The sequence below is a fragment of the Passer montanus genome, unplaced genomic scaffold (genome assembly GCF_014805655.1).
Source record: "Passer montanus isolate IOZ18808 unplaced genomic scaffold, ASM1480565v1 scaffold58, whole genome shotgun sequence".
NCBI classification, from domain to species: domain Eukaryota; kingdom Metazoa; phylum Chordata; class Aves; order Passeriformes; family Passeridae; genus Passer; species Passer montanus.
In genome coordinates this window covers 1,846,818-1,861,555 of record NW_024370816.1, presented here as the reverse complement: position 1 = coordinate 1,861,555, position 14,738 = coordinate 1,846,818, and the positions used below count along the sequence as shown (strand labels likewise).

The 14,738-nt window shown below is 38.3% G+C and overlaps 2 long non-coding RNA genes across 2 annotated transcripts in view; one reads left to right on the top strand and one right to left on the bottom strand.

Annotated features, from left to right (window-relative positions):
- The window catches only part of LOC120510464, a 216,870-nt gene extending 203,302 nt beyond the window's left edge, over nucleotides 1-13,568 (top strand). Inside the window, exons 4-6 of the long non-coding RNA XR_005629501.1 lie at nucleotides 12,585-12,717; nucleotides 13,032-13,103; nucleotides 13,503-13,568. This is a non-coding gene — a long non-coding RNA (uncharacterized LOC120510464). The remainder of the gene's footprint in view (nucleotides 1-12,584; nucleotides 12,718-13,031; nucleotides 13,104-13,502) is intronic.
- The window catches only part of LOC120510465, a 48,291-nt gene that overhangs the window by 23,110 nt on the left and 10,443 nt on the right, over nucleotides 1-14,738 (bottom strand). The gene's annotated exons all lie outside the window — the stretch shown is intronic.

Sequence of the window (14,738 nt, the reverse complement as noted above, 5' to 3'; positions counted from 1 at the left end):
CTGATGATCACATTTTTAATTCTAGAAACCAGTAACATATATTTTATATATTCTCGAAGAGTAAGTGGTTTGCAAAAGTACACTGGAAGCTGGAGACAGAACTGGAAAATTAATACAGCTCTGGGAAAACTGATATAAGTGCCTTAGTCTAAAAGTCATTTATACAAAGAAAATAAAATGTCACTATCATTCATGCTCTTGTGGACCCTGTGATTTTGCCTTCTCTAAAATGCTTGCTCTTTCCTGTGATCTTTTTCCCTGTGATCTTTTCCCTGTCCCACTCTCTCTCTTTCTACAACATTCAGGTGCATTTTTTCTTATGTGATGATGCTTATACAACTGATCCTTAACACAACCAACTAGAAGCTGTCTCTGAGCAAACAACACAGGCAGAAGACTGGAACTATGACCATTTGTCAACCTACTCCCCACATATACAGTATGAGGTTAGTTGTATAATTTACTGGTATTAAATAACCTCTAAAGGTCTAGTCCAAGTCTGTGTAAAAGAATTAATGAAATATCCATTAAAAGATCTATCAATATATACTGCAATTCCCACTCCTTCCAAATATGTTGATACCAATTTTTTTTCACTTAATTCCTGTTTTCTTTCTATTTCTTCATCTGGAAAGCACCTACTTTTCTATACAAATAACTCAAGAATTGGTAGAAACTCAGGTTTATACTGATTCCACTCCTCTAGTATGAACAGGCTTCTCTGGTTTTTTGCTCTACTTTTACATTAAAGCCCTCTATCAAGTGGTCACTGTTGCTGAGCCATCACTGTCACACATCATTGACACACTACCAAGGAGGCTCAGGGAAAGGAAAGAGGTGTGGCTTGCCCTGCCCTGATTTGCTTAATGTTCCTTATTATAGCTCTTCTCTAACACACCCTTTTTTGCTCTCTTCATGCATACCCCTGTCCTCCAAGGCTTTGCAGTGCTCTCCCTTCAACATGGCCTGTGTCCCTTGCTGGTGCCTCCAGTCCCTGCTCCAGTCCCCTGGTTTGCCCTCCCTCACAGAGCCAGAGCTGCTCCTGATAACAGCCTGTGAAAAGAGAAGCAGCAGGCTGAACATGTGTGGTACTGGTGCCATGTGAAGTCATTTTCTCAGCTACCAGTAGTGCAGGTCTCATCCATTTCAGAGCTGCACTTCTCCTGCAGACAGCTCAGCCACCAATGCCTCACAGAAGAAGAGTAAATTAAATCTCTTACAAAAGTTTTAACATGGGCCTAACTGACTGATCACTGAACACCACACATGGAATCATTTAAATTTTAGCATTTCTAGGTGTGTGTTCTATTTTTCCTTTTAAAATAAGCCTAGGAAGTGGCTGGGTTAATGTATACAACCTTAGCCTAAAGGATAAACAGCCAAGCCAATAAATATAGTGTGCAGGCTCCTGCCTATTCCTGTCTATACAGGCAACCATCGATAGCACCTGTATCCTCTCTTTTAGAGGTTTTATGACCAACACGTTAAAGTGCAGAGAAACAGAAATGCTGGTTGAGTACAATGTATTCAAGTTAATTTTCCCATAGGAACTGAAGTATTTAGTTGCTGATTGTCTGTACAATCACGTTTTTCTTTTTAAATGCAGCATTGAAATACTGCATTTGTCTAACCATTTAAATTTTAATTATCATAAAGCTTAGTCTGAATACAAGGGACTTTCTGTGCTTTAAGTACTGAGGAGGAGGGAAGGTGCAAGGAAAGCTGTTTCAGTATCCCTGACCAGATCAGCTACTCACATTCTCTGGTTGCCAAAAGTCTCCAAGAGGATCCTGTAGCAGTGGTGCCAAGAGGAGTTAAGGCTCATGCAATAGGCTGGTACCCTTTGCACCACAGTGACTATGGACCTAGCCACCGACAGGGATCTTCTGCACAGAGCAAGGAGTCAGAGCAAGTGTCCAGTCTGGCCCCACAGCTGTTGATTTCTCTTTGCTGTCATTTAGTCAATAAAAAAGAACCTAAAATTCCAGCTGTTAGCAATGTCAGGGTCTATGTAAGCAGCAGAAAAATTAGAAATTAGAAATTTGTATTTCCATCCCTGTTTCACGCAAATACACACTATCAAGAGAGGCCAAGGAAAATCAAGGATATAGGTCTGGTTTATTTTACTTGAAGTGATCAGACCTGGAATGGTGAGAAGGAAATCCAAACCCCATTCCTACCCCCACACCCTCCAAGACACAAATATTTTCTTTTTGCATGATTCTCTTAGAACAACATAGCTCCCAGTGGACTCTGTGCTATGGCTTGGTATGCCTAAAAGGCACACAAGGAAAAATGTGGATTTTGCACTTAAAAATCAAAGTGCATCTTCTGACAGGCACTATTCTAGCTGTGAGATGGGAAATGAATTCTATGTGTTCATTACTTCATAATAGAGTGCAAATATGCTCTTTGATATTTTTCATCCATAGTTCAAAAAATGACAGTGGTGCTATATTGTTGAATTGCAGTGCTTATCACTCAGATCTGTTATTGTTACAGTCATGAGTATCTTCTGTATGTATATTGATGCATATTTAACCCCACTAAAGCAAGATGGCAGAGCCAGTCCCTCTTTATATCCAAAAGAGATTGCCAAGTGTGGTATTTGCTCTAATTGGCTTCTGGGGATGTGCCTCAATAATCTCCAATTGCAGGTTACGTAGAGTATCTATATTATTTTACTGAAACACAAAGAAACTGATAGGAAATGCCATTCTGTACTTTAGAGGAATTCTGCTGAGTTTAACAGAGGATGATTGAATCTGATACAAGCAGAATTTTGAACACTCCAGTGATCCAAAATAAGGAAAACAGGGAGCTGCACAGCATGGTCTTTTAACAAAGTACATTTTTACATCTCTTGTGTGAATCGCCTCTGACAGCACGGCCATGGAGGGAGAGAGGCAGCAGGAGGCAGCAGAGTTGGGCAATGGAAAGGGAGCTGTGGTTAAGGCAGTGGCTTTGGAGACCATCTGACTGGATTTGTTTGTTTTCTGTCCCTGCCTAAGAAAGTCATTTAGGAGATGTCTGTGGCACAGTGCCAGTCTGCATTTAGTTTGGCTACTAAAAGCAGCTGCTTCAGCCGCACTCAGTAGGAGCAGAAGTGGACAGTTTCTCCCCCTGGCTCTGCATTGTTTGTCTGTGAATGGCAGGAATAATGTTTCTTTGCCCTGACCCTGCTCAGTGCATGCCACCCCTGTCTCAGTGTGTTGATATGAACAGGAGGCCAAGCTTGCAGGTCCTGGTCTTCTTCGGCCCCTCTTGGCAGTAATTGCTTTTGCTCCAGAAACAACTGGTATTGGAATCACCAGGATCTAGTTCCCAAAGCCAGTGGATTTTTGTTTTGCTGCTGGAAGTTGACTTCTGCTCTCTATGGAGTCAGAGTGTAGCTGATCTACCAATTAATTTCATGCCTGATTGCAAAGTTTCTTGTAACTGTTACAATTCCTTTAATCACCGTGTCCAGATCCTTGTTTATCTGTAACCCTGTAAGAGGAAACAGTATCCAGCCACAGCTTTCTTGCTATCTAGTTAAAAGGGATAGAGACAAAGACTTGTCTTGAATAATATATAAAATCCAATTTAATATTAATTCTGTTATAATATTCAATTCCAGAAGCATATATGGAAGCAAATATTAATCCATTAGATTCTTTGTAATTATTTGAACTATTTTTATTAAGCATATTAGAACTATAAAGTATTACACTTTATATTTAATACAGATATTCTTAAAAATTAATGTTACTCTATTATTAAAGTTATACTCATGCATTCAAAACTAAATAATTTTCACCTACTGCCCCTACAAATTTCTTTAGCAGAATGTAGGAAACTAGGGGGAAAAGAGTTAAATACCTTTGTATCAATTAAATCAGCTACCCCAATTAGTAGTATCCAATCAAGTGAGGAAAAAGGTCTTGTCAGATTTTAGTTATCTTTTTCACCTAGTCTTGAACTGATGCAACAGCTGAATGTGGTTGCTCTGAAAACTGGGGAAACGTTAAAAAAAAGGAGATGTCTAAACATGCCCAATGCAAATATTGTCAATGGAATGCAATGCAAGTTAAAAAAATAGTAGTTGGGCTTTTTTCCCTTGTCCTTCTACTTTTGAACATGTAGTGAGAGGAAAAAATGTCTTCAGATGTAGGAAAACCTATGCAAGAAAAAAAAAGCCACACCACATTTTCCCTTTAACATTTTGGAAGACAAATTTACAATTATGGTTTCAGTTAAAGATGTAAGAAAGGACTTTTCATCTTTTCAAGCTGTGAAGCCCTGTCCTCAGTGTTGGTGCTTATGACTTTTTTATTTCTCCAAGTACTGAATGGGATTTGCAGAAAGGAAACTAAGACAGATAGGAGGAAGCAAGAAGGAACATGACTCTAGGGCTTGCTGTTCAAAGCACTCCCCTACAAAGAGGAAAGAGAGGAGAAAAATGTGTACTGGTCTCTCTTGCAGCAAATACCTCTGTCTTCTACCACAAATATTGCTAGATTAAAACTAGGGGTTAACTACATAGCATGATTATTTGGTTCTTATTTTGATGTAGTGGGTTTATTTAATTGTCTGCTGCATCACAATGACATTCTTGTGACAATATGCAGATTGCAAACTATTTAGTTGTTTGACAGTGCCTTTACAAACTGCTTCATGCTTCAATCACTGTTACCTTTCTTTCCTACTCTACATATATTTTGATCAGATGCTGCTTCTGTTTAATGTTAGTGTTAAGCCAGTCATTTTGGGGTTGGCAGTTTTTGGGGGGTTTTTTTGTTTTGTCTTGTTTGTTGGTTTGTTTTGTTTTTTTTTACTTTCTTTCTTTTGTGTTTGTTCAAGAAACAAGAACATCAGCATTTTACACTAGCCCTTTGGTAGGCCATCTGCTTCTGTGAGAACCATGCTGGAGTCCTGGATCTGCTCAAGATGAGGGATACGTAGAGGAAGCATTAGCTAGAGAGTGTTGCAGGGTTTAGAGCCTGAAATGCTGTGCTCCAAGAGGGCACAAAGGGCAGGACTGTGTGAAGACACACAAGGGGTACTGCCTTATTAAAAATAACAATATGAAAATAGCTTCCAGAAAGCTTGAGCCACCCATCCATGTTTCAGCAGCTGGGCAGAATGTCCCCCCGGGGCACAGCACGTTCTGCAGCCTTGCAGGAGCAGCTCTGCAAGGGGAGCTGCGTGGTCTCCTCTGTGGCTCTGACAGCCAGAGAGCAGCATGCCCGATGTTCAGCTGCCTTTCCCTGCTATCCATTCACAGCCTCTGACCCTGCACACAAGCCCCAGTTAGGCTATGGATGGTAAGAGCATTAACTGGTGAAGTCGCATTGCTTAGCATCTGACAATATTGGTGTCTACCCTGATTTCAGGTCTTCAGTTTTTTATGCCATTTATTATTTCTTCCATGTTGATGATACACAGGAATAAATAAGAATGACTGTACTTTCTAGTTTGAATTTTGGCCCATTCTTTTTTATTTGGAAGCTTTATTTCACTACATTAAAACCTTTAGTTTGGAAAACATTTAGTTCAGGTTTCCATTTTGTGGTATTTCCCCATTAAGATATTGCTCAGCTGAAGTAACATGGTTTAATAACTTCTCTAGCAGGATCAAAAAGGCAAGCCCCAGCTTTACTGATGATGATTAAGGGTGGGAGTCATGCTGTGAAAGAGTGACTAAGTGCTGTTATTGAGATCTGACAATTTTCCTGGAAGATGGATTTGATAACTCTATAACAAGCATATTTCAGTGAAATGACCCAATTTTAGAAGATTAGTGTATTTTCCTAAATTCAGTAAGCCTTTATAAAAATCTCACATCTAGAAATCTGTAGGAGTTCTCTGAAAGGAATTCTAAAAAAGGGAAACTGTAATACCTACCTGGCAGTCTCAGGGAACTGTGGTACAGGGGGGCATCCCATAGGAGCACTGTCATTTTATGTTCTGGGTCTGTGAAGGAGTGTAAGATTAGTTGATGCTGAAGGCAGTAGGAAATCACAGTGGAAAAAAAGGAGCCTGAGAGTTCAGCACTTGACAACATTCTTCTTAGAAAAGTGAATGCCTAACAAAGCCTCCAGTTGGTCTTACTCTTGTAAGTAATTAATATGGCCATTATAAGTAATGGTTTTTATGAGCTGGGAGAACTATCTCACTTGAACAAATTAATTACACAATACTTTGCAATTCTTACGCCGATACAGATTAATAGTTAGGCATAACAAGGATACAGGTTATAACAAGAATATAAATGAGAGTCGCAATGCAACTGAACAGTGGATAGCCATAGGCCTTATGAATGTGGAAGAAAACAGAAGTCTTTCTAAGAGCTATGAGGTTTTAAACATTTGTAGTTTCAGGCATAAAAAATGCTTTGCCTGAAACGAGTAGTTTGGAATTCCCTCTTTTGCAGCTAATCAAGTAGAGGCTCAGTTTCAGCCTTGTGTACTGAGAGGAAAGGCTCCTCTTTTGTCCCTTCCCTCACACTCTGGGATCCTTTCCGCATTTGTAATGGAACTTTTATCAGTAAACCAGGTTTCTATTCAATATGACAGACTCGGACAGGGCTAGCTGGTGGCCCAAATCTTGAATCCAGTAGGTAAGGTGCTTCCACTGACTCTGCATTTATTCCTGGAGGAAGAAGGAGCAGTTTTTGAGGGAGTAAAAGATCCCAGGCTATGTCTTAGGAAGGAGGAGGGAAGGCTTCATGCCCATCCATGGCCCTGCAGAATCCTTAGCTGCTGATAATGTGTCTGCATCAGTAGGGAGGGGAAGACATGAACAGTGACACAATTACACCAGGCTGTCACTCTCAGGAAGCAGTCAGGAAATTGCCCTCAGTCCCAACTGGCTCCTGAGCAGAGTTCTCTTGTAGCTGCTGAGTGAAGACCACCCAAAGACACTGCTAGTGAGTGACCCAGTCAAATCCCTACTTCTTTATCTTTTAAATCAAACAAATAACAACAGTAAAAAACCAAACAACCAAACAAAAACCAAAGAGAACCACCCCCCCCCAAAAAAAAAAAAAACCAACTTGTACCCCCTAAGAAATAAAAGATGGATCCTGAGGTTGGTTCAACAGCATTTTCATCTTTTTCTCTAGCTAATAAAGTCATCACCTAGTTGATTATTCCAGCAGTGGGCCAAATTCTGTGCTGGTAAAAATGGGTGCAGCCCTGTTAGGAGTAGCTCCTACTTAACTCAATCCTACTGGCCTTTAAAAATTGATTCAAAAGTTGAAAGGAAAAAACTTGTTTATTGCCTTGGCCTGAGGTTAACAGAGCAACCGAAAATTCATCATGGAACCTAATAAACAAAGAACGTCATGTTTGTCCTCCAAGCTAACACAGGTGAATTAATGCTTTCCATCCTTTTCAATTACCCCCCCGCTATTTTTTCCAACCAATATAATTTTATTATATTTTTCATAATGTTTCATTTATTTAAGAATGTTCTTTCCAGTGGTATTTGTATTATTCTCACTATAGACAGTCATGTATTTGAAGATTCCTTCTGTAGAAGGACAGTTTTTTTCAGCCTGACATTTGAAAATGTAGTGCTAGAAAGTTGTAAGTTCTGAACTTTTTCATTTTGCTGCTAAGAACTGCATACAATTCCTGAGATGTCTGTGGTTCTTAGGTACTGGAATTTCGTTATTCTAGGTTCTGCCTGCTAGTCCACATTTTCAAGTGGCAAAATAACTCCCTGTATGAAACACAATACTCAGTGTCATCTGAGTTTCTCCTAATCAGGCTTTAAGGAAATCCTTTTACAGGCATTTCAGTTTTTCCTGTCATTTTCTTCATTATGTTGCTGCATATGTGATTGACTCATCAGTCCTTCTGATCTGAATCATGCTCTTTAATATGTGCTTTTGTATCTGTGTGCCGGGTTTGGCAGGGAAAGAGTTAATTTTTCTCCCAGAGGATGAGCGGCTGTGTGGTGCTTAGCTGCTTTCTGGGGTTAAACCACCACACTCAGAAATATTTTTACAACTCTAAATATGTCTGGAAAACGCAGAAAACAGTCGCTCTGGAAAAATAATTTTAGGAGATCCAGGAAAATTGTCAAGAACCTAGACAGCTGTCTTTGCATTTTATTTTTCTGAATTCTTAGTCTTTGGATTGGGAATTCTATGCTGGTTTCAGAATATCTTTGGGTAAAACAGTGTATGTAATGGTGACAGAATCATTGCCAGATTTAAAAATAACCTCAGCAGCAACAGCAAAATGCTGTCCCTTGCAATTTGTCTCCCTGCACCAACATTCCTTCTATATTTTCAGTTATCATCATTCACAATTAAATAGCTATAAACTGAATTTTATGAGAATTTAAAGTGCTTCTGAATGCACCAAAAACCACGTGTTGTATATCACATACACAGCTTGCTGAACTAAGGAGAGAAATTATCCAGAATAAGTTATGTGGAAGCTTTCCACAGTCTCCTTATGTGACCTTGTACAAGGCCACGAATGTTTGAGGTCAGAGGGAACATAAATACTCATTTCTACATGACTCATTCTGAATACTCTGCTAGACAAATTTTAAAATAATTCTAGCTAACCAGCACTGAAAACATTTTGGACATTGATCATTAATGTTCTACATGTTGGTTTGGCAAAACAGATTTTCCCATCTTTTCATACTAGAAAACAAAATAAAAGCTTTGCTCAGACTGCCCCCTGCAGAACACACAGCAGTGGGGTTTAATGCCTCGGTTATTGTCAGTGGTAAGAGAATCCAGAGGCAACTTCATAGCAGGGAGCTTGTCCATAGCTTACAGAAATAAAGCAAAGATAAACTAATAGTTATTTTCCAAAGTATTTCAGGACCCTATTGATGGAGGCATGGATATTCATTTCAGGAAATGTCCCTAATATGCTGCTACTGTAATGCTTCTGGAGTAAGAACAGTGTGTGGAAGCACAGGCCCTGCTAGATACACCATAGTGATTCCATATGCTCCTTGTAATTCCCTTTTTCTTGGTCACAGTCAGTGCTCCAGACAGGGATTTACCAGCCCACCCATGGCTTTGTTCTCTGTCAAGAGCTGCTGTCAAGAGTTTCACTGAAACTTCACCACAACTCTGACTGGACCTAAATACATATTCATTAAATGACTATATAAGTACTTTGAAAAATTAAAATGTAATGTCCTGTGACTCATGGCTTAGGTTTTCCTCCTATTAAAAGGTTAAAAAAAGAAATGTGCTGTCAATGACTTACACATCGTGAGCATTTGTTCAATTTTCACTTTCCCTAATAGGTCTGTGTACAGCAGCAGCAAGTTTCTCATTAAACTTCATGTAACTAAAAAGGAAAGGTTTAAATCACCCTTGAATAAATATATTTTCAGGAACCAGAGACAAAAGCATTCAGACACTTCCAGACACTGGTCAGATTTAGGGTAAAATGCAAATCTAGGTTTGGGGTGGACAGAAAAAGACATACAACAAGCATTACAAGTTCTGATTCCTGATAAAGGCTTTTTCTTCCAAACATATGTTTTACGTATTTATTCAAATATCAACTCTGGTAGAGCCACTAAGATTGGGATGTTGGCTCCAAAGTCTTTCCCTATCAGATACTCAGTCCTCAGACTGTATCAGGCCAAAAGTTTTCCATCTGACAGCACCAATCAAAGAAAACATACAAAGGCAGGCATTTTCCTGATGGATAAATATCAGCTAAGAAACACTATTGTCTAAAAGTGAATTATTTCAAATTTAATGCGCACAAGTAATAATAAAAATTCATAATCTTTTCTTTTTCCAAAGAAAATGTCAAAAACATAAACCTGTTTTCTCCCCCACACAATTCTCTCCTCAGAGACTCCCTGACCCTGTGGGATTCTAAGTCCCATCATGTGAAAAGGAGTAGGAAGTTTCTCGGATATTGCTGCCTTTCCTATTTTCTTTGGCCATTGAGATATACAGTTTTTAAGGCATGCCAGACAGTGTCTTCACATGAGATACTTGCCCAAATAGGATCAGAGAAAATATTTAATACTTTCATTACAGATTTGGCGCTCTTGAATACTTCAAGGAACTGGATTTTTCAGTTAGGTTCTTTATGTATTGGGGAAGTGGAAGGCTGTTTCTTTCCCACCAGAAATTAAATACTCCTTGGTTAAATCTCAGATCCCACAGTAAGATGACCTTTTTACAGAGAGACCCTAAATCAAATACTGACTTCCTCCCTTTCTGCTTTGTGAGATTACTGTCCTCTGTTTGGATCAAGAAAGAAGCACCATGGAAGTGTAAGTGCTTGTTCTTGCTTCAGGATCATGCTTAGCACCACTCACTGAAGCAGCCTCACAGCTTCTCCAAATTCAGTTATCATGCTGAGGAAAAACATTGCAATGAATAACTACTGACTTTAATCTTCCATTGGAAGATCCTGCAGTGCTTTTCACTCTGCAGAAACTCACACCAAGTAAAATCCCAGTTTCTTATTTGCTGATGATCACAGTCATTGCCAGAGTTTTCGAATAAAGCTGACTGTCATTAGGAAATTGGGTGAAACTGCACAAAAGCCTGTTTGGATGTTTGCAGCACTGGTTTTTAGTCCTGGATAAGCACTAATTTCTGTGCAGGGCTCAGTACCTTCAGTGCCCTTTCAAAGACAGGACTGAGGGTTTCAGAGTTGTAGCTGAGGGTATTTTGCAACTGAAATGAAGATTTCAGTGAGTGACATGATTTCTTTCCTACTTGCACTTTGGTTATAAGAATGGGTCACCTTAATGATTATGGTGATACTATTTCAAATGAGGTTTTGAACTACATTTATAGTCACATATATTTTTTAACCTAAATATTAAAATTACAGCTTGCTAAAAAATCTGGTTTATCATGTGATTTTCTTGGGATATAATCTAACAAAACTCCAAAATTTTAAAGACAAAGTCTGGCTGCCTAATTTTTATTTTCTTTGAAACATTACTTAATTTTCTGAGGTTCACTCTTTATTTTCACAGATTTTTCATAATATATTTCTAGGCATGGGCCCACTACTCCACCTGTGTTCCTTAGTGGCAGAGAAAAGATTTGTTTTAGAATCAGTACCATAAGTATTTAATAAAAAGAAGGAAGGTTGAATTTTTACATAATGCATATAAGGCATTATTCTTCCAATAAATGAAAGACACTACATCAGTGGAAATGGGGTCAAATAGAATCCCTATCTTCTACCTCTACCTAAATTTGCTACAGGTTTCTTAGCTGTGTTCCTGCACTGTGTCCCTTTTGTAAAGATTCACTTTTAGCAGTTTTACTGCAGGAAGGACAGATTTTGCAGAAGTGGATTCTTTCCATTTTCAGTTTAAAAGTGATTCTTGGAAATCTCAGAGGCCTCCATTGCTTTAGAGACTGTTTATACAAAAGTCTGAATTCTTGCTTTTCTTTGGGGTGAGAACTGTCACTATAATGTGACAACATAAAAGTAATGCAATTTTTTTAAATGCTTGCAAACTTTTTTTTTTTCCTTATTCCTATGAGAAACTTGCACAAGTCATTTTTTAAACAATTTATAATTTGTTGGTTACATTTTGTAACAGGGTATCCCTGTGTAATTTCCCTTTCATTATTAAAAAAGTATGCATATCTTTCAGCTGGACATTAGAAAATTAGTTTGATATATTCAAAATTTGCTCATAGTTATTGGGATGGTAAGAGATGCTGCAGAAAAGTTCCTAAACAACTTGGCTCTTAACATCAATCCTTTTACTATCATGAAGAGACTTAAGAGATGTTATATTAAATAATTGGGGCAATTAACACATTTCTCAGGATAATACTTTTATTTTGGCATCTTATGATCCAAGTTATATCCAAAATCTCTTGTTGAAGAAGAACTACAGGGAGGTTTCCTTCACTCTTCATTATCAAGGATATATTTTTTGTATGTTTAATTATTTAGAGATTGAAACACCAAAGTTGTACACCTAAGTATTCTAGATCTCTGCCTATATCTCTGTAATAAGAAATGACATTACAAAGGAATGAAATTTGTACTGAGTTGTGAATATATGAAATGTGAATGGAATTTTTTTTTTTCTGACTTGGGCTATTTTCTGTTGACAGCAAAATGACCTTTGCTTCATATGTTTATTTGCCTCATTTTTCTTCTCTCAATACTCAAAGATTTCAACACACAAGCACTGTGATTTTCTGTAATTTAATTTGAAATAATATAGAAATAGATTTATGTTTAACTTGTAAACCAGACTTATAATATTGGCAGCGAAAATTAAGGAGCTGACTGATGGAGAGAAAAAACCAACTTCTTCCTTTCCTTGTTTTGTCCTAGTTCCTTACTTCCTCTGCCAAAAATCACAATTCTTTCTTCAAAGGGAACACACTGTTAGCCAAAGCCTGACTTTTCAATTTTACTTTTGCATTGAGCAGATTCAGCAGTGCAACTCCAGAGCCTTGTTTGCTAGACTGCAAAGATGCATGCCAGTATGGTTCCTTAAATTACATCTTCACCAGTCTAACTAAAAGAGAAAAAAAATTAAACAAAAAATTCTTTTTCCTGACATTTTAAAACACAAATACCAAAATATTTACCTTCCCTTTTGCAAAGCTCAAGGACAGCATGGCCCAAATGTACAGGAACCATGGCACAGATGCAGGTGAACCTATTCATATGTGCCTGGGAAGTGTCAGACTTCTGGCCCCGAGCTCTGCTTTGGAATACAGAGTGGATCTACCTTTTGGTGAGCTGCCAAACAGCCAAATCACAAGAAATTCCCAGCTAATAAGGTGACGTATTCCACTGAAATACAACAGGACTGAGATGTTGAAATTGCCATCAAAGGTCACGTTTCAAATTTTCTTCTTCCCCTTGGAGATGGGTTCCCACAGACATGGGTTTGGTCCTCATGGACACCTCCCACAGGCACAAAGCACCAAAGGCTTTTTGGAACTGGGGCACTGGAATGTTTTCTCTAGGGCAGTGTGCTACATCACAGCCCTTTGTATTGCATAACTTTTGCTGTTGATTAATATCAGCTTTATTCCCTATTCCCAGAGCTCTTGGGCTCTTAAGTCTGGACATCACCTTTGACTCTGTGTTGCCAACTAAATTAGGACAAAAATAAAGGTGAGGAGTGCCTGTAGTATTTGCAAATGTGAGTAAGTTATTGTAAGGATATTTTTCTCCCTGTGTGTGGCTTTTATTTGTTACGTTTTATTAATTTCTGCTTTTTGAGTATCTGAATGCAGGCAATATTCAGCATTACAGATTCATAAGGCAGCCAAATAATCACCGGTTAAAATATGTGCACAAAATTTCTTCTCAGTCCAAATAAGTTTTTCTTCTCCAAACATTTTTCCCTTTCATAAATACAGTAAATAGAGTAAATCTTTTAACCTGCTGCTTTTGGTCACAAGGAGTGTAAGAAGAAAACAATTAAATTGTGAGTTATGTTAGCTAAGAAATGTCTTCCTTTTCTGTTTTTCACACCAACACAAACCCGTGACTGCCAATTTGGATCATAAGGGGAAGGGAAGTTGGAACTCTACTGGAAGTATGGAATGGCACATCCTAAAAATAGAAGTGTAACAGGTATGCCTGTCAGCTGGTCACAGTCTTACCCATATCCTTACCTGAATGAAATGATCTGGAAATACTACTTTTCAAGAGATATTTATTAAAAGACTAAGCAGGGAAGGAAAAAAGCCAGTAGGAATATATGGGAAGAGCAGGAGGAAGTAAATGAAAATGCTGATTTTTACATTTTCTAGTTCTGAATCTGTTGCACCCAAAAGTGGACAACTTGCCAGGAAAATATGATTGCTAGCTCTAATCATTCAAATATTTGTGAGGAATGCTGATTATATAACAACCCTAAGAGTGTGAAAGAGCACATTTCTTTGAACTGTGCAGCTGAGATGGGCCAGTTAAACAATAATAGTAATTAATATAATTTGTTTTTAAAAAAGGACATTCATCCACCAGTCTATTTTACATTAGCAGAGGAAAAATTGCAATATCTTACAATCACAGGACACTAAATAAACAGTAAACAACTGTATTCCAGTTTTTACAAGCTGGAAAGTCAAAGCAGAAAAATGTGAAGCTGGCCACACTTTGAAGGCAGTTCCAGGAAAAAAAAAATCAGGATCACTGTGTTATTTTTGTCTTGTGGTAACTCTCAGAAGTTCTTTTTCTGAGGCAGCACCCCCATCAAGAATACATTAGAAATATGCATAACTTCATATGATGCACAGAATAAGTAAATAGTTCTAAGCCCACTTAAATAAACATCTTTGAAAATTTCAGTCTGAGGTCAGCTAATGGGAGGAAGCTATTTTTCCTCTCACTCTTTCTTTGTTTTATTCCAATCTAACAGGATACTATAGCTTATGACATATGGTCCCTTAAATTAGGCACTCCAAACCTTGTTCGTTCATCTCAGTGTGTGGAGCCAAGTTGTCTATTAATAGGAGAAGCCTTGCCCTGGAAAAATGTGTGTGCACCAGTCTCTGCATCGGGGAAAGGAAGGATATGCTACAACAGGGAATAAAATTAATTTAATATGTATTATGGAAAGAACTACTCTAATGTAATACTGCCAAACAAAGTGGAGAAGTGCTGTTAAATCTTTATGTCTCAGAGGTGTGGTGCATTTAGCAACTTGATGTCTGTGGTATCCAGCATACTGAGTTTCCAGAGCCATCTCCAAGTTGTAATAGACAACCTCTCCTCAGCTACCAGAGCCAGAGCGGAACAAAC